The sequence below is a fragment of the Euprymna scolopes genome, chromosome 37, assembly GCF_053919585.1.
Source record: "Euprymna scolopes isolate OS-2025 chromosome 37, ASM5391958v1, whole genome shotgun sequence".
NCBI classification, from domain to species: Eukaryota; Metazoa; Mollusca; class Cephalopoda; order Sepiida; family Sepiolidae; genus Euprymna; species Euprymna scolopes.
Window position 1 is genome coordinate 11,016,800 of NC_136518.1, and position 20,103 is coordinate 11,036,902.

The 20,103-nt window shown below is 37.2% G+C and overlaps 1 long non-coding RNA gene across 1 annotated transcript in view; it reads left to right on the top strand.

Moving 5' to 3' along the window:
* The first annotated feature begins 849 nt into the window (after nucleotides 1–849).
* LOC145261086 (uncharacterized) overlaps nucleotides 850–20,103 on the top strand; it is a 118,221-nt gene continuing 98,967 nt past the window's right edge. Inside the window, exon 1 of the long non-coding RNA XR_013864405.1 lies at nucleotides 850–999. This is a non-coding gene — a long non-coding RNA (uncharacterized LOC145261086). The remainder of the gene's footprint in view (nucleotides 1,000–20,103) is intronic.

A 20,103-nucleotide genomic window follows, 5' to 3' on the forward strand; every position in this document is an offset into this window, starting at 1 on the left:
AAATACTTAAAGTTTACGCATAAATCTATACTTTCGTATATTAATTTTATGTGAGTAAATGAAGTAGTTATGTGTGTGTGTGTGTGTGTGTGTGTGTGTGTGTGTGTGTGTGTGTGTGTGTGTGTGTGTGTGTGTGTGTGTGTGTGCTGGTCTTTTACGAAAGGAGAAAACAGCAATCTCTATAGGTATAAAATTGATTATTTATAATTATAGTCATTTCCGCCACTTTAAGAAGTAAGTTCTTAACAGTTCACCAATTTCTGCGAAATAAAAAGTCAGTAAGTTTTCCTTCATGCGAAATCGTGAAATCCCGATAGCTTAATCGCAGTAGATCGTTCTTAGCGTTTATGCATGTATTTGGCTTTTTGAATGTTACATTTCACTCAATTCTCGTCATGCTTGATGGTGGCCCTGGAGTTATGTCCCTTGCTTATGGAGTCAGAAATGGCTTCGCAGCTGGGTTCGAATCCCTGTACAAGCAGCAGTCGTTACTTACTACACTGATGATTCCGAAAGGATGAAACACTATTGTCTGTAAGTATAAATTATAATTATTTATGATTATATGTTAGGTTGTCCCAAAAGTTTGCATAAACACTTGCGAAAATTAAATTTTTATGCGATGTTTTATTTTATTTATTTTTTTTTTTTGTTATAGTGATTTTCATCTTTCTATTCCAGATGGCAATTGATAAAATTGAGCTGCAAGCTTTACTTTGTTACTGCCAAGCCACACACACCCCAGGAAGACCAAAGACAAGTTTGAAGAGCCGAGCGGCGTTGAGGTTTTGCGACTTCCAACCTACAGTCCTAACTGTGCTCCACCCGATTACGGTCTTTTCCGATCAATACAAAACTTTCTGAACGGCTGCCGATTTGACTCGTTTGATGAAGTTGAGGAAGCCTGTCAAGAATTCTTTGATTTGAAACCAGCTGAATGGTACTTTGACCAGATCCGAAAATTTGCAGATCGATGGAAGAAAATCTTGGAAAATCATGGTATTTTGAGGATTAATTTTATTTTATTTATTTTATTTATTTATTATTATTTTTTTTTCATTATTAATTTTTTTTTTTGTTATTTGGCGAGTAAAATTTCAATTTTTTGCAGGTGTTTACTAACTTTTGGAACAACCTAATATTTGTGTTATTACACACACACACACCCACACACACACACACACACACACACACACACACACACACACACACACGTATATATATATATATATATATATATATATAGGTACACACACACATATATATACACACACAAACACACAGACGCATAAAACATACACACACAAACACACACACACACATATATATATATGTATGTATATATATATACATGCACACATATATATGTAAATACACACACATATACACACATACACACATATATACACACACATATATACACATACACATATATATGCAAATACACACATATATACACACACATATGCACACATATATACGCACATATACGCACACATATACACACACATATATGCAAATACACACATACACACACACATATACTGTTCACTTTGATGAAAACTTGAATAGGTACTTTCCTTCTCTCTTATCTTACCCTCTTCTCTCTCTGTCTCTCTCCTCCTCCTCCTCCTCCTCCTCCTCCTCTCTCTCTATCACGTTACTTTTTATCGAACAGGCAGAGCGTGCATATATTGATACTGCAACGGGCATTAGGGACCCAATTTTGACAAACGCAGCGTATGATTTATGAATAGGCTCTCTTTACCTAAACCGCCGAACCCGAACATCAACACTCTAACCTCAACCCCTAAAAAGACACAAAACAAAACAATAAAAAAAAGCACGCTCGCTACTACCGCTCCCACCAACGCCTTAAACGACCTCCCACTCCCGCGCTCGTTACCCAATGTCCGATATTCATCATTTTCTGCGACTTTACCATCAATGGCATCCAAAGTAATACTGATGTTGTTCCCATGACAACCGAAAATCTGCGGATAAACCGAGTTTCCATCAAGCAATTGTTGCTCCGACACTGACCACCCCATCCGTCTCCCTGCCTCGCTTCCTCTGATGGCATGCATCACCCGACTCCAATTTACCCCCTCCATACACAGACAAGTTTCTCTTCCGAGCCGCCCCCCACTCCGAGGCTAGGCTCACTCCCCTCCGCCACCGTCCCATCGCAGAGGTTCGTTACTGTAAAACTATTCAAATGGTACATACCAAACATACCTTTCGTTTAAAAAACCTTTGAGTTGCGTCCACAAATCTTGACAAGAGACCCTGTCCCTTAGTTGGCCACTTGGTCTGTTACGTTGAAGTTTGAAGTTGCCGTTTTAGATGCGTCCAAATAAAATTAGAGTCATCGGTTGATTTGTTGAAATATCGCTTTCGTCGGTCTGTCACGCTTAACTTATCTACAGCGTTAAACGCACAAATGAAATGGACGCATCTGAAGTATAACGTGTTTTGTTTGTATTGACTTTTTTTCTTAGACTGTCTGTCTGTCCTTTCTACTTTTTCTCGGAAACTACTGCGACGTTCGGGCCGAAATTTTGTATGAGGTGTGAAATGTTGTATGAGATGCAGCGAACTAATTATTATTAGGTACGAGCAAAAATGGCGGAATAAAATTAGGAGGACATAGTTTTGAAAGCCGGTTTATCTGTTCTTTTTTTTTTTTTTTTTTTTTTTTTTTTTTTTTTTACATTTTCACCCCAAACAAGGCAAGGGGGCTACTATCAAGAACCTAAGTTGTAGGGGTACTATGTAGGGAGTTTAGCAGTAAGATGTCTGTTCACATTACACTTGAACTTCTGTAAGTCAGTACAGTTGGGGAAGTAGGAAACCGGAAGAGAATTCCAAAGTCTTGCACTTCTGGGGAAGAAGCTATTAGAGTAAAAGGCTTTCTTACATCTAGGGATATCTACTGTGAAGGGGTGGGACTTTGCTGCTTATCGAGTTTGTCGGGGGTATTTTCGTCGTGGGGGGTACAAAGGTATCCACCATTAAAATACTTGTAAAACAGGCAGCGGGATGCAACATTTCGTCGATGGGACAGGGGCTGAAGTTTAGATGACATTTCGAGACCTATTAGGTTGGCGACTCGCTTTTGGACGGTTTCCAATACTTTTTAATTGCATTTGAAATATTAAAGACTTAAGTTAATTCCCAAAAGGAAAAAAATACTTATACACGTGAAAAAAAAAATATATATATAATGAAAAATGATTTCACGGCTGACAATTTCAGCTTAATTTTGAAGTTAAATAAATTCATTGTAAAAATCCCTTGAAAGATGAATAACAGTTTTTTTTTGTGTCTATTACAAAGATGATTAGTAAAGTCCTAAAATATTGAATTAAATTTAAAAAAGAAGCACCTTCTTTGTACAAATAATAGCTTTTTCAACCCCCAAAAGCGAGAATCACGAATCACGACAAACAAAAGTTTTGTAAACATGTATTATACGGAAGCTCAAATGTCAGTCGAAAGGCCGTCTGAAAATGACGTCAGGTAGTTTAAAGGAGGTAGAAGGTGCTGGTTTTCTTCTCCCCTCCCCCCATCGGTGCATCTGTACATTCCCATCGTGAAGGTTAGTATCATTTTTACCATTCTAGAATTTAATTATTTTTCTATGTTTTTGTGCATGTTAAACGTAAAAGCATTCTTGTGAGGGGGTGATCTATAGATTTTAGTCTTAGTGGAAGTTTACATCAATAAATATTTATCATTTTATTATGACTACCAGCAGTGGAAGACGTTTCTTAAACCAAAATCAAATTAAAAAAAAAAAGATAATTAAAGGAATCGGTTTTGGCATCGGAAAATAGGCACAACATTTTCCTGATTCCGATACTACAAAAAGCTCCGATTTTTCCGATTCCCGATTCCGATTAATCGTTCCAACATCAATATATATATATATATATATATATATATATATATATATATATATATATATAAAGAAAGAAAACTCATGGCAGATGCTCGTCTGAACTCCAATCTCTGGTCCCCCCTCGCCAATCTTTCACGAAAAACACCCGTCTAGCTGAGTCCACTGTGAAAAATTTCCCCCGCTCTTTATCTCTGCCTAAATCAAAGCGCGGATTCCATGAACAAAGCTTCTTTCTTAGAACTGCACGCCTGTGGAACTCTGTTCCGTCTGCCTGCTTCCCACCGGATTACAACTTGGATGTCTTCAAGTCCAATGTTAACAAATTCCTAATGAACCGCCCCCTTAAGTAAACACTTCATCAAATCTCCACACTAACGCAATGTACTTGCAATAACCCTTATCCCTGAGTGGTTTCCGGGCCTTGATAAGTGGTGATCACTGTGTAAAAAAAAAAAAAAACTCTATGTTGAACGGAACATACATAAAGGTTAAAAAAAACTAACAAAACTTAGTCCAATCTTCTTATAAATTTATTTAAATTCTATGCAAGCCGTTTCAGATGAGTCGAGCTAGTCGGGTTCGTGGCTGACTTAAAATCACTTTTAAGAGTAGTTTTATGTACTGTTTACTCTCATAACGTTGCAACATTGCTACTAGATGTTTCGTTTGAGCTAAATGGTAGAAAACAAGATGAGTTTTAGCTATGATGAAACACGGTTAAAATGTGATATATATATATATATATATATATATATATATATATATATATATATATATATATATGAGGGTCGTTCAGGAGTAAAGCCTCCTATTTTTTAACTCAAAAATTTGCTGAGCTATGAAAACACGGGAGTGGTGCCATTAAAAAGGTGACCTTTTGTGCTACAGAGTTTTATTTTCTACATAGCCCCTACCATTCTCAATGTACCTTTGCCAGGAATTCAGTGGCACATCTCTGCTTCTGACGCACGTCCCTGACAGAAGTCGCAATTCTTAGAGTCTCACACTGTCAATATCTGCAATAGAGAGATGAAGCCTTAAAGCTGTAAACGCATAAGTTCATTCATCATAACAGTAGAATTTTCAATCCCATCTGATCCATTCGGTCGGAATAAAATAAATAGGAGGCATTACTTTTGAAACTCGTAGTTTCAAAATATTTAAATCATTTTAACGGCAACTTCATTTTTGAAATATTGAAATGTCTTGTTTCCGGGACAATCTGACTGCGAAGATCGATGCACTTTTATCTGATATTCTCGTTGATATTCGGGTGTAAATGTAGTAAATTAAACTGCAAATACCATTAAAAATGAAGAGTTTAAACTGTTGTGTAGCGGTTACCTACTGAAAGAGATGACGGGTTCATATCGGAGACATATTGACGGGACTCATAATACACAAATAACGATGGTGATGACAATTCTGAGGGGAAAGACATTTATAACAGTTCTTTGTACATCATGACGACTGTGATGATCGTTGGTTGGTTGGTTGTTTTTGTTTTACGGCATATCAACCCTTTTCGGGTTATTTAATGCCGAATCCAAAGATTTTGAAGAAATTTTTTTTTTATAGAATATATTTGTTGTTTTCACGTCGGTTTCTATTTAACCCATAGTTGGGACCCTAACAGGTACTACCACTCCGGGTCAGAGTGGACCTGGGAGCAATGGTAATTAAAGGGTGGCTCCACACTCCCCAAAGCCCACAAGCTGGGGCCTCACCACTGGATATAGTTTAAGGTCATATCTAGGACCCCCATTGAGGGACTTTTACCCTCTGCAGGGGGGGGGGGCAGTCGGCGTATTCTAATGCCCAACCGACAGGGCCAGACTGTGATGATGATTCTTGAGGACTTCATATTATTAATACAGACTGGGATATATGATGCCGCAGTTCTTATAACACATAAAGAGGAGGATAGATACATCAGTGATGATGGAGGAGGGGCAGACACAATGTTCATTTAAGATGATGATAATCAAAAACACATTTACCTTTCACGTTGGTGGAAACACGGCACGAAGACAACAGTTACGAAATATTAGCTGGTAATTTCTTTATTCATCAACCGGCTGATCGGTGATGTCAAGAATTCAAGCCTTTCCGATTCCATGGTCCCCTCTTCCCCCTTCGCTTCTAAGGGAATCTGCTCTCTCTCTCTCTCTCTCTCTCTCTCTCTCTCTCTCTCTCTCTGTAAACTCTCCCCCCCTCTCTCTCCTCCTCCTCCTCCCAACTGACTCTAACTGACTCTAACTTCGAACCCCAATTCAATATATTGAGAAATCTCCTTTGTTTATGACGTCGGATAATTACGGAGGGGGACATTTATAATAGCCTGGGATGATTCTTGGGGACTTCATATTAATACAGTCTGAGACATATTGATGCAACAGTTCTTAACACATATAGAGAAGAGGAGATTCATTATTATGATGAAGGAGGCGCATTACTTGTAAGAAGGTTATACAAGAGTTCGTTTATAGATGAATACACAAAACACATTTACCTTTTCGGTTGTAAAGACGACACGAAAGACAATTACAAAACATTAGATGGTGATTTCTTTATTCATCTGTCGGCCGATTGATGAAGTCAGGAATTCAAACTTGTATGACTGCATGGTAGACTCTTCTACCTTTCGCCTCTAAGGGGCTCCCAGTCTCGAACTGACTCTATCACTGTGTGTGATCTTCTCTTATTCTCTCTCTCCCTCTCCCCCCTCTCTCTCTCTCATCAACTTCTTCGACCCTTAGATTCAATATATTGAGAAATTACCTTTTTTATGACGTCAGCAATCTACTGTCGACCAACGTGACTATATCACGTTTTCTACACATGTCCGCCCAAACACACTTTTGGCAACAAAGAATTTCCAATTTTAATTGTTCAATATCTAACCTATTTTTATTTTATAAACTCGTATTGTCCATATTTTTAACTGACATATTTAATATCCAGTTATTCTAAAAGAATAAACATAATAATATTTAGCTGTTTATAAAATAATTAACAATCGACTAAGATTCCAATTATCCATTATCTTTAACACTTGCCTACAGGGTTCGATTCTAGCCTTTTCCTAATATCATTTTCACTTGTCTAGTCTGCTTCTTACTTATGAGAAGGGGACAGCCCTTCTTATCTAACAAAAAAAACACGTATCAGGATATAATGTCAGACGGGAAGTCATCAGTGACAAGTAACAGATAAGCTGTGAAAATCTTCCTATGTTTTATGAACCGCGGAAAAAGCGGGCGTAATTTAGGGAAGCTATTCCCATTCTGTATGGGAATAGGTAATGGTTATTAGGTATGTATACTGTGTTAGATATTAACCGGGCAAGGCCGAAGCGTGCGTTGGTCGACGATTGTTATGATCATTTAAACCAAAAAGTTTTGTCAACTAAAATATATAGAATAATGAAAAAAAAAAATTATTTACATTTCTTACGAATGTTAACTTAAAAATTTCATCATAACAATTTAGTTGAAAAATTAGAAATAATGACATATAAAAACATAAGGTGGTTATCTTAATGACGTATACTTATGACGTCATTTAGAGGGGTTGTCTTTTTGAGATACGTGGAAATTAGTAAGTGTTTAGAGTTTGTAGGAGACAGATCGAGAGTTGAGGGGCCGACCGGTTGTAATCGATCAAAGCATCCGAGGGGGGGGGGCCAAACGCCTATCAAATGTATGGAATCTAGAACCAGCGTTTCAACTTTCCAAAAGGGGAAAATATTCTAGAATAAAAAGTTGCCGAAAATAAAACCCGAGGTCCCTACCTTGGGGAGAATTTCAAAGATAATTAGCAAAGTCCTCAGATATTTCAAGACAACACTAAAGATGGAGTAGATATGTTCTCAATTGGCCAGATGTGGAAACCTCAAATAAATGTTATTCGTGTAAAGGTATTTAGGTATATTATTTGTATCGTATTTAAATGTACACACAGACACACAACAAACTTTAGATAGACAATAATAGACACACAACAAATTTTAGATATGGCCTTCGGGACAAGATCAAAGTGTAGTATCTGTTCCGGCAGATGCTGCACTTAAGATAATTTGTACCAGTCAATGGAGGGGAAAACCTCTATACTGGGACAATCGCCTGGGTAATACCTAGGAGGTCCACCCTCCCAGGCCTTGCCACCGGGCTTTCCGGTGGGGCAAGTTTATTGCTTGCTGCCTGAGGCGCCCTGACCGGGGAATGCCGACGGGGTTACTCAGGCAATTTTTAAAATTGCAGGAATGCCCCTCCTTTAGGGGAGCCTGCGGGGTTCCCACTTTCCGGCCTTGTGCCACATTTTGCTGAGGTGGGCAGCAAATAAATATCAACCCTCTATACTGGGACAATTATTATTTTTGGTAACCAGAGTGCCCCCTTTTTGCCTACTTTTAGGGGAGCTGGTTTTTACCTCACATTAAAAACGGCCTTGTGCCTAATTTGCTCAGTGGGGGAGCAAATAAATACCATCTGTTCCGACAGATACTGCAAGCTATGACTAGCTAGGACTAGCTATGACTAGCAAAGACCAGATGTGGGGGCAACCCCACATGCCTGACCTTTAACCAGCTCCCATTTCCCACCTCTCGGGAGCTGGTCCCCTTTCCCCTTCCCCTTCCCTTCACTCCTCACATTAAAAATCGGCCTTGTGCCTAATTTGCTCGGTGGGGGAGCAAATAAATACCATCTGTTCCGGCAGATGCTGCAGGCTATGACTAGCTATGACTAGCAAAGACCAGATGTGGGGGCAACCCCACATGCCTGACCTTTAACCAGCTCCCATTTCCCACCTCTCGGGAGCTGGTCCCCTTTTTCCCTTCCCCCTCCCTTCACTCCTCACATTAAAAATCGGCCTTGTGCCTAATTTGCTCGGTGGGGGAGCAAATAAATACCATCTGTTCCGGCAGATACTGCAAGCTATGACTAGCTAGGACTAGCTATGACTAGCAAAGACCAGATGTGGGGGCAACCCCACATGCCTGACCATTAACCAGCTCCCATTTCCCACCTCTCGGGAGCTGGTCCCCCTTTTTCCCTTCCCCCTCCCTTCACTCCTCACATTAAAAATCGGCCTTGTGCCTAATTTGCTCGGTGGGGGAGCAAATAAATACCATCTGTTCCGGCAGATGCTGCACTTAAGATAATTTGTACCAGTCAATGGAGGGGAACCCCTCTATACTGGGACAATTATTATTTTTGGTAACCAGAGTGCCCCCTTTTTGCCTACTTTTAGGGGAGCTGGTTTTTACCTCACATTAAAAACGGCCTTGTGCCTAATTTGCTCAGTGGGGGAGCAAATAAACACCATCTGTTCCGGCAGATGCTGCAAGCTATGACTAGCAAAGATCAGCTATGACTAGCAAAGACCAGATGTGGGGGCAACCCCACATGCCTGACCTTTAACCAGCTCCCATTTCCCACCTCTCGGGAGCTGGTCCCCTTTTTCCATTCCCCCTCCCTTCACTCCTCACATTAAAAATCGGCCTTGTGCCTAATTTGCTCGGTGGGGGAGCAAATAAATACCATCTGTTCCGGCAGATACTGCAAGCGAAGACCATATGTGGGGGCAACTCCACATATAAGACCTTGGTCAATGTAGGGGCAACCCTTCATACCAATTGTCACTATCCAGCTCCCCTATTCCCCGGGGAGTTGATCCCCATTTCCCCTTCACTCCTCACTTTAAAAATCGGCCTTGTGCCTAATTTGCTCAGTGGGGGAGCAAATAAATACCATCTGTTCTTCAGATGCTGCAGTTCTATTTCTTGTTCTCTTTCGGTGGAGGAGAAATCCTTCACGACTGAGACAATTTTTATTTTTGTACCTTTTCTCCACGTTAAAAAACGACCCTGGTGTCTAACTCTGTCCCGTGGGGAGGCATAGTAAATAGGTACAATAATAGAAACTCATAAATATGCACACATCATTATTATCTTAATGACGTATACTTATGACGTCATTTAGCATACCTGGCTGTGAATTAGAATTATAGATATACACTTGTTATACACAATATTTCTAGTTGACCAAGTTTCTTGTTTTTTTTATATATCCTACTCAGCGGCTATTTATTAATAGCTGCTGGTGGCACCAGATGTGGCAGTACCGTCTTGAGCCACAGAAACTGTTATTACTAGGGCTGTGACAACAGCATATTCTTTTTATTCTTTTGACTCTCAAGTATATATCCGACACAGTAAGGCACAGTCAATCAACCGAGACCCACATCAGTCTATATAAAAACATATAAGATATTAACGGATATACACTCAATAGTCAAAACAATGAAAAGAATATGCTGTTGTCACAGCCCTAGTTATCCCTCTGGTTGACAGCTGATGATAGTAGGGTATTGCACATGCTTTCACATGTTGTATGATATTTTTTTTAATTTGAAAATATGTAGCAGTGTAAGTTTCGAATTCCTCGTCGCCAGTGTGCATCGTGGAGTAAGTGTATATAAACAGTGTCTACATAACAGGTGTCTCTTTAACGTTGTGATATATACAGTGTGGTTAAAATCTTTTTTTGTTGCATGTAAAATAAAACAGTTCATTAGCATTCAGTCTTTGTACTGCCTCCCTCTCCCTCTCTCTCTCTCTCTCTCTCTCTCTCTCTCTCTCTCTCTCTCTCTCTGTGTTGTGTCTTCGTCTCTTTTCATTATTCATGTTCGTCTTCCCCTGAAGGAAACCAAACAACAATAGATCATCTCGTATTTGATATAACTTTATCCTTGACTTCCCATCAGGGCTGCAAGACGTTGTAATTTTCTACGTTATGCAAAAGTCGCGTTTCACCCAGCTTCCAAAACGTGGAGGCGATATCTTTCGTATAAACTTGCCCCATCCGACTCCAAACTCTTAATTAACTGATTACGTGTATTACCAAGCTATCTAATCTAGACAAACACATTGATAGAGTTAACTAAAAGTGTATTAGCAAAAGTATTTTACAGAAGTAAACGTCATTATTCTGGGGCCACAACTACCACGAATCGCTACATTGATACTTAGATATAACTATATTTAGAAATTAGTTGATAAGCCTATGCATAACAATTTAAAGGAAGACCGCAAAAGCGTTGTTTTACCAAAATTGATGCATCAACAAAGAAAAAGAAGGAAGAGAATGAATTGCTGCTGCGTGTTATCAAGTCAACAAAATATTTCAACCGAAACGAAATTATCCGTACAAACTTGGAAGATAGTCAAAACCTTTGGAAAGGAAGAGAAACATTTGTAGACATTTATGCTGACGACATTACCATCTATGGAGCACATCAAAGACCGTAAACGACCAAGGTCTCTCCGATTCTCTCTCCTCTGATGTTGAGCACGTGGTACAATGGAAACAGAGATGGCTGGTTACTTTTAATGCATTTAAAACCAAGCTTCTATCTCTACACCATCTACGCTCTGATGCCAATCTGGCATCGGTTGAAATGGATGGCTCTCGCCTTGGGGAGGCTTCACGTTTTGACAAGCTTCTGGGCTTGACCTTTACTCCAGATCTGAAATGGAACACATGTATAAATCCGTTGCCAAGGTCGCTGAGAAAATGGTAGGATCCTTCTATCGCTCCAGTAGATATATCACTCCTGTATATACCTATATAAAAGCCAAGTACGGCCAATGATGGAGTACTGTTGCCACATCTGGGCAGGAGCTGCTAGAAGTAGCTTACCCTGCCTTGACAGAGTTCAAAATAGAATTCGTAACTTAGTGGGGGATGCCCTTTTCTCTTCCCTGCAAACTCTTTGACGTCTCGAACCTGTCTCTGCTTTATCGTTATTTCCATGGCAGGTGCTCGTCTGAGCTTCAATCTATGTTCCCCACACCGGCCAAACTTTCACGAAAAACATTCGTCTAGCCAGAACCACTAATAATAATTTCCCACACTCTTTATCTGTGCCTAAACCTAAACGTAGATTCTACGAACAAAGCTTCTTTCTTATAACTGCACTCCTGTGTGACTCTCTTCCGTTGGCCTGCTTTCCAGCTGACTACAATCTGATTGTTATCAAGACTAATGTAAACAAGTTCTTGATGAACCGCCCCCCTATGTAATCCAACTTACAAAAATTCCACTACTTATGTTTACTACGCTATAATCACATTGACTAATGTATACCCATTAACCCTTATTCTCGAGTGTTTTCCAGGCCTTGATAAGTGGTGATTCCTGTGTCAAAAAAAGAAATAAATAAATTATCGATCACATGTAACGTCAAAAACCACAATTAGAAAGGAGGGGAGAGCAAACGAATTACTTATACGTGTTATCAATAACACGTATAAAATATTTTAACTCAACCGAATAAAAATTATTCCTCAAAACTTGGAAGATAGTCAAAACTTTTGCAAATAAAGAGAAAATATAAGAGGAGAGAGAACAAATTACTGCTACGTGTTATCAAACCAACAAAAATGTCAACCAGAAAATTTAACCGAACAAAAATTGTCAGTCAAAACTTTTGCAAATGAATAAAATAAATTGTTACTGCTTGAATTTTAAAGTTATCTTACTTTTGATCGAGTGCCATTGACCGCGCTCTCTTCTAGGACGGATACTACTTGATAAGCGGAAATATAATTTCCTTGTTCCAAGCATCCCCTCAAATTTATTTGCGGAAAATTGTTATTGTTTTGAATTTATTTTACAATAACTATTTCAAGTGTAGCGCGTGCCACAATGGAGAAAATGTGTCTTTTAACTTTTTTTGTAATCAATTTTCACTCCAAACAAGGCACAGCGCCACTTGGAAGTAGGGGGCTACTATCGGGGACATAATTTGCAGGGGTATTATGAAGGGAGTTGCGTAGCAAGATGTTTGTTCACATTACACTTGAACTTCTGCATATCAGTACAGTTGGGAAAGCAGAATCCCGGAAGTGAGTTCCAAAGACGTGCAATTCTGGGGAAGAAACTATTGGAGTAAAAGGCTTTCTTACACCTAAGGATCTCTATTGTGAAGGGGTGGGATTTAGCTGCTTGCCGAGTTTGTAAGGGGGTAGTCACGTCGAGGAGGTACAAGTGCTTGTAGTTCGTCAGAGCATTCACCATTAAAGTATTTGTAGAACAGGCAGAGGGATGCAACATTTCGTCGATGGGACAGAGGCTGAAGCCTAGATGACAGTTCAGGACCTATCACGTTCGCGATTCTCTTTTGAACCCTGTCCAGGAGTGAGAGACAAGCAGCAGATGCACCAGCCCAAATATGACAATAGTACTCCATACGTGGGTGAATGGTGGCCTTGTAGAGGTACATGATACTTTCAGGTGTAAGTAGTTTTCTAGCATGGTAGAGAGAGCCCACCTTCTTTGCAGCAGCCTTGGCAATGCTCTCAATGTATCTATTTAATAATAACTAGCAGGGTGATTCGACGCTGCCCGGGATTGGATGATGTTTCACACTCCCATATTCTTATTGTCATCAAAATCAGTGAAATCGTTTATTTTTTACATCAAATCGATTGATTGCCTGCTCTAGTTTGGGACCCATCGTGGTGCGCCGGGAGAAAGATCTATTTGCCTCTCGCAGTGACTTTACTTCACAATAAATCATAGTCTAAATTGCGCTGTAGAGAATCTAGTGTTTATTTTTTTTAATCTTTACATATAATGGCTAGAATTAAAGTTTAAAATGCAAAAGTCGAGTATCATGCTCTAAAAAGAAACACTCATTTCGAACGCGCCCCTGTCATATCAAAGAATCTACTGTCGATTTTATACGTCAGCAGCTTGGTTCCCACAAATTTTAGCAAATAACAAGCAGGGCCATGAATAGAAGTGTGTGCTCTATCCCAACCATCATCAATGGACCTGACAAAGCCAAACTGTTTGCCAAAAACAACAGTTAGAAAAAGTTAGGGGAGAGAAAACGAATTACTGATAAGTCAGCGTCGGACAAAACTAAACTCTTTGCCAAAAACTTTGCAGCTAATTCTACCCTATGCGATCAAGGCAGCCGATCCCCGTATTTCCTCCTGTGTCTGAAAACACGCTATACGACATACAAATATCTATGCGTGATATCATCAAGCTAATCAAAAACCTCGATTCCAGTAAAGTACCTAGCCCTGACGGCATTCCTATGATAGTGCCCAAAAGGTTTCAACCATTCTTACAAATCTGTTTAAAAATAGCATAACGTGCGACCACAGCTGAGATTGAACTCACTACAAGAGTTTGTAGTGTAATTCAAATCTTATCCGTATCTGAATACTTGATGCTTCGCTAGGGCTATCAAAAGTATTTGTTTACATCGTGACGTCATCACAGGATGGGTTGCCTACCACGGCTTCAGAGAGGCTCATCTACGCTTGAGAGAAGGATAGACCGTTCTAGTATTTTTACCTCACGGTACATACAGCGCCTCGTCTTCCCAAATGGTCGCCCATCTGGTACTAGCCAGGCTCGACGTTGCTTAACTTCGGTGATCTGGCGAGAACCGGTGTGTCAACGTGATTGTAGAGTATTATTAAGGCTGTTTAAACGTTGTCTTAAGGAGAATTCCTTCCCAACACCCTAGAAACCCTCATCAGTATGTCCCGTGTTTAAAAATTCAGATGATCGGTTATCTCGCTCTTAATACAGACAAATCAGTCTCCTGTGTATCATGATCTGTGTTAAATAATATAGTCAACCACCTCAGCAACAATAATCTCTTTAGTTACATGTTCTGCTAAATCTACAGCAGATGTGCTAATAGTTATATCTCATAGGATTAGCGAATCACTCGACGTAGGCTTCTTTTCTAGGGTAATTGCCCTTGACATATCAAAGGCCTTTGATAGGGCGTGGCATAAAGGTCTAATTCACAAAATCGAGACTTCCCCTGGACGAATGAAGTTCAGAAAACAAAGCTACATCAAAAATATTTGCAAAATATTTTTGATGTAATGAAATCTATGACCCTGCTCCATTAAAAAGGGGGGGGGGAGATAGCGTTGTGAAAGAGAGTAAGATTTTTATAACGTCATATATATCTATTGTGCCGTGGCCCATATGGTTAATCGTCAAGTATTGCACACTTCATTAGTGCGACAACCTGGGTTCGCGTCTATGCCGGAGCACGATATATATATATATATATATATATATATATATATATATATATATATATATATATATATATATATATATATGTATACATACATATACTTATATATATACACATATACTTATATATATACACATATATGTATATATATATGTATATATATACACATATATGTATACATACATATACTTATATATACACACATATATGTATATATATATGTATATATATACACATATATGTATACATACATATACTTATATATATACACATATATGTATATATAGATATATATATACATATATATACATATACGTATATATATACATATATATATATATATATATATATATATATATATATATATATATATGTTAAAACTGGTAATTAGTAAAAACCTGAAGAAAGTGCTCAATACTATTGGTTACATATGTTTCGGATGTTGGACCATGTTTACTATCCAACAGTTAGACATTATGTTTCGGATCGTAAACATGGTCCAACATCCGAAACATATGTAACCAAACAGATAAAACGGTAATAAAAAATAAAACACATACACACACACACACACACATATATATATATATATATATATATATATATATATATATATATATATATGTGTGTGTGTGTGTGTGTGTGTGTTTGTGTGTGCGCGCATATATACACACACACACACACACACACACACATTGTTCTTTATTATAGAGTGAAAGTGGAAAAATATATATTCAATTTTGTTGTGGTCACGAGGAAAGACAGACCGATTCATTAAGCGATGAAGAGAAAAGTAAATAATAATAACAACAACAAAAAATAAAATAAATCGACTAACGCGTAGTAACTTGTTAGCCAACGCTCTCTAAAAACTGACTGAACTGGGCCGCCGATGTGAACATGAGGTCACGTGACTAAATATGGCTGATCATAGGCAGCTGTGAAACTCCGTCACTTTCATCTCTCCTTACACGGACTGAAATCTCGTGCAAATGACGTGGCAATAGGCTATTCTCAGGAAGAAAATCATTCTATTCTCGCACACACGCACACACACACACACACACACACACACACACACACACACACACACACACACACACACATTAAAAACACATTCACACACAAAATCACCACACACAATCATCACACACACATGTACGTACACACACGCATGCGCACACAGTTTTCTTTTAGTATGTCTGTTCGTTTGTTTGTCTTTTAGTAGAAATCGCATCGGAAGAAAGAAGAGTTATTTGCAATATGGGTAATAAGACGAGTTGCTTTTCTTACCGTTTAAAGCTCAGTCTCTTCTGTGATTAAGGGGCTGAAGGGACGAGGAGAAATCATCTCCCACTAGATAACGAAGTCGAATTTTTACTCTGTTAATAGAAGAGAAGCTGTTATATAAACAAAATAGGCTTTACTAGATTATATATATATATATATATATATATATATATATATATATATATATATATATATAAGAACAAGTAGTTAATAAAACATGTTAACACTTTAGAAAAGAGTTAAAAACATATCTAATTTTAAAAAGGAAGCACAAAATAAGTAGATAGTCCTTAATCCGCGGAGTTTCGAAGAAATACTTTCCTTCTCATCAGAGGATAGGGATTAGCAAAATGCAGGATCGGATTTTGTTTGCAAAAGTATTTAATGAAACTACAAGTAAGTCATAGATCTTACTTGGTAAAAAATAGTGAATCAGGGGGAATAGGGTGAAGAAAAAGGTGATTTCACATGAATGGATGGTCTGCTGAAGGGTAAAATATCCAACAACGGTAACATCCAAAAAAGTTCGTTAAATTTCCATTTCCACAAGTAAAATCCAAATGAATCGCGTTATTGGAAGATGGTTCAAGTAATCCAAAAGGCAGAATTCCGTGGAATAATTCAACAAATGAGTTCAAGGAAAAAGGGAATGAGTTCAAATAATATTATTAAAAGAAAGATAAATTTTGCGTAGAAAGAAGAAATGGAAGATTTTAAAACACGGTTGTCAAGGCAGATATATATATATATATATATATATATATATATATATATATATATATATATATATATATATATATATCTTTTTGTTTAAATTTAATTCAGAAAAATATAATTTCTCAGAACAGATTTCCGATGTAGGCTTATCTCCTCAGACGAGATGAGCCTACTTCGAAAAATCGAAAATTCATTTGCTCTATCAAGTATATTGAGCTATTCTCTTTTCGGCTGGGATTGTCTTATATAATATTACCTCCTAAAAAGTATTTTGTAAAACTCGATACTACACGATTCATTAATCTGTGTTCCTATTCGCCTCAGGATTCTTATATATATATATATATATATATATATATATATATATATATATATATATATATATATATATATATATATATATATATATATACAAGCAGAAGTACCCGTTGTTGACTGGGTACAAAAACAGCGTACAGAAAATGGACTGTGATTGATGAAAGTATGATAGGTTATGAAAAGGAGGGGGTCGTAAAGAGATAGGTTTTGATACTCAAAAATTTTACCCTAAGCAAAATATGATGAAAGTAAAGATAATAAAGATATCATTTTTTATATCAACTTTGTTTCTAGCCAAGAGTGACCAACAAAATGATGTTTCCTTACAAAGAGAAAATGTTATATATATATATATATATATATATATATATATATATATATATATATATATATATATATATATATATACTAGCAAAAGTACCCGTCGTTGACTGGGTTCAAAAGCAGCCTACAGAAAATCGACTCTGATTTATGAAAGTATGATAGGTTATGAAAAGGAAGGGCTGTAAAGAGATAGCTTCCAATTTGGGGGTATCAAAACCAAAGCAAAATATTATGAAAGTAAAAATAAAATAGATAAACCCCATAATTTATTATACCATACCTGTTCACACTTAAACACTTATCACAATATTCTGTGGATCTATATTAAAAAACCTTGTTAAACTTTGTGACATATTTCCATTCTATGGAGGTCAGGCGCGAACTAACACCTCATAATTTTATCATACCATATTTCTTCAAACTTAAACACAATTATCAAACTATACTTACGCAGATAGATATGAAAAGTCTTTATTAACGTTTGTGCTTATTTCCATTCTATGGAGGCCAGGCGCGAACCCAGACCCCACAATTTTATTATACCATCCCTATTTAAGTTAAAACATACTTATCAAAGTATTCTTATGTACATCTATATCAAAAACACTTGTAAAATTTTTTTTTTTTTTTTTAATTTTTTATTTCCATACTTTGTGAACCAGGCGCGTATGCAGACCCCACAATTTAATGAATCATCATTATGCCAGATCAAACATACCTACTCCGTTGTCTTGATACATCTTCTATCATTATATGTGATCAGTTTTCTATAATCGTCAACCATATAGGAGCCTATTCGTGACCAAACACAGACATTCAGCTTTGTATTATATATATATATATATATATATATATATATATATATATATATATATATATATATATATATATATATATATATATATATATATATATATATATATTATTCAGAATATGAAGTTCAATGTCCTTTTTTTTTTTTTTTTTTTTTTTTTTTTTGCTGCATCCATATTCAGTTTCCCTTATTCTATGTAGGTAAAATTATTTTAAAACATTAAATACATTTTATTTAATTTTCTGTTTATTAACTTTAGCAAATTAGGTGCAAACCTTTTGTAATATTTGCTAATATTTTTCATCCGAGGAGATGTATAAACATCAAAAACTCATCGGTTAAGGAAATATATTTTACTATACTGTATTCTTTGTCTTGCATACAATAAAATTTCTATACTTGAAATTTAACTTTTTCAAAACACTAATTTTAAATTTCTAAATTATGATATATATATATATATATATATATATAAGGTGACCCCCAAAAAACGGGCCCCAACTCTAATTAGGCCCCTGTTTCTTAGTGTTTTGTCCAAACGAAATTTAACACAGTATATCCTTTGTCCCAGCTCCCACTGGGGTCTTGGTGTACTCACGGTCGTTGATTCTGCCATGTCCTGTGAAATAAGACCAATCGGTGAATAAATAATGGAGATATCACGTTTTTTTTTTGGTCACCCTGTATGTATGTATGTATGTATGTATGTATGTATATGTATATTTGGAGTGGAGAGGGCTCCCGTAAGCCGTGGTGAAGGCAACCTTTCTAGGAGAAGCAAATCTCTGATTAAAAAAACCATAAAGCGGAAGACCATTACCCGCATTAAGCTGGTCTGCATTTTAATTTGTTGCTGGCTATCTTGCTCTTGCTTGTTGCTGGATCTCAACATTTTGAACCGAGAGAGAGACTTAGCTGTCGTACAAAGCTAAGACTCTGTAACATCATATTTGTATAGATACTTCCTCAGGCATTTGGGCTCATGGATTTTAAATGTCTGAGGGAGTGGCACTCGTCTGACAAGACGTTGCAATCATATATATATATATATATATATATATATATATATATATATATATATATGAGCACACCTGCTCGTTTCTCTCAATCTTCCGTCTTTTAGCAGACATCAACAAATGATCTTAAATAAACGTGTAGTTTTGAAGAATACGAAAAAAAAACTTTCTTCGTCCCATACCGTGCAAAACTATTTTCTATGACTGATCTTATTAGCCAAATCCATTTGAATGCAACTAGGACTTACTTTGTTCTTTCATTTAGAGCACATGCGTTCGCTTCTCTCACACTGCCTATTGTTGTTAGTGCTTTGCATCGTTACTGATCCACAAAACTCTTGCAATCAACTTATATATATTGTCATAATGGATCTTCCATTCATTTTCTCAACATTGTTCAACCAAATCTTGGTATTTTGCTTCTCTCTTGTTAGTTAATGTGATAGATCCCTCCATAGCAGTTTCTATATCATGCATTGCTTTGTTTTGTCTGGGTGCAATACCAAGTTGGTCTTTTTTTTCTTTTTTTTTATTACTTTTTCACCCCAAACAAGGCGCATTGCCACTTTGGTGTAAGGGGTTACTATCAGGGGCAGCAACTACTGGGGCGTTATGTTGGGATTTGGGCAGCAAGATAT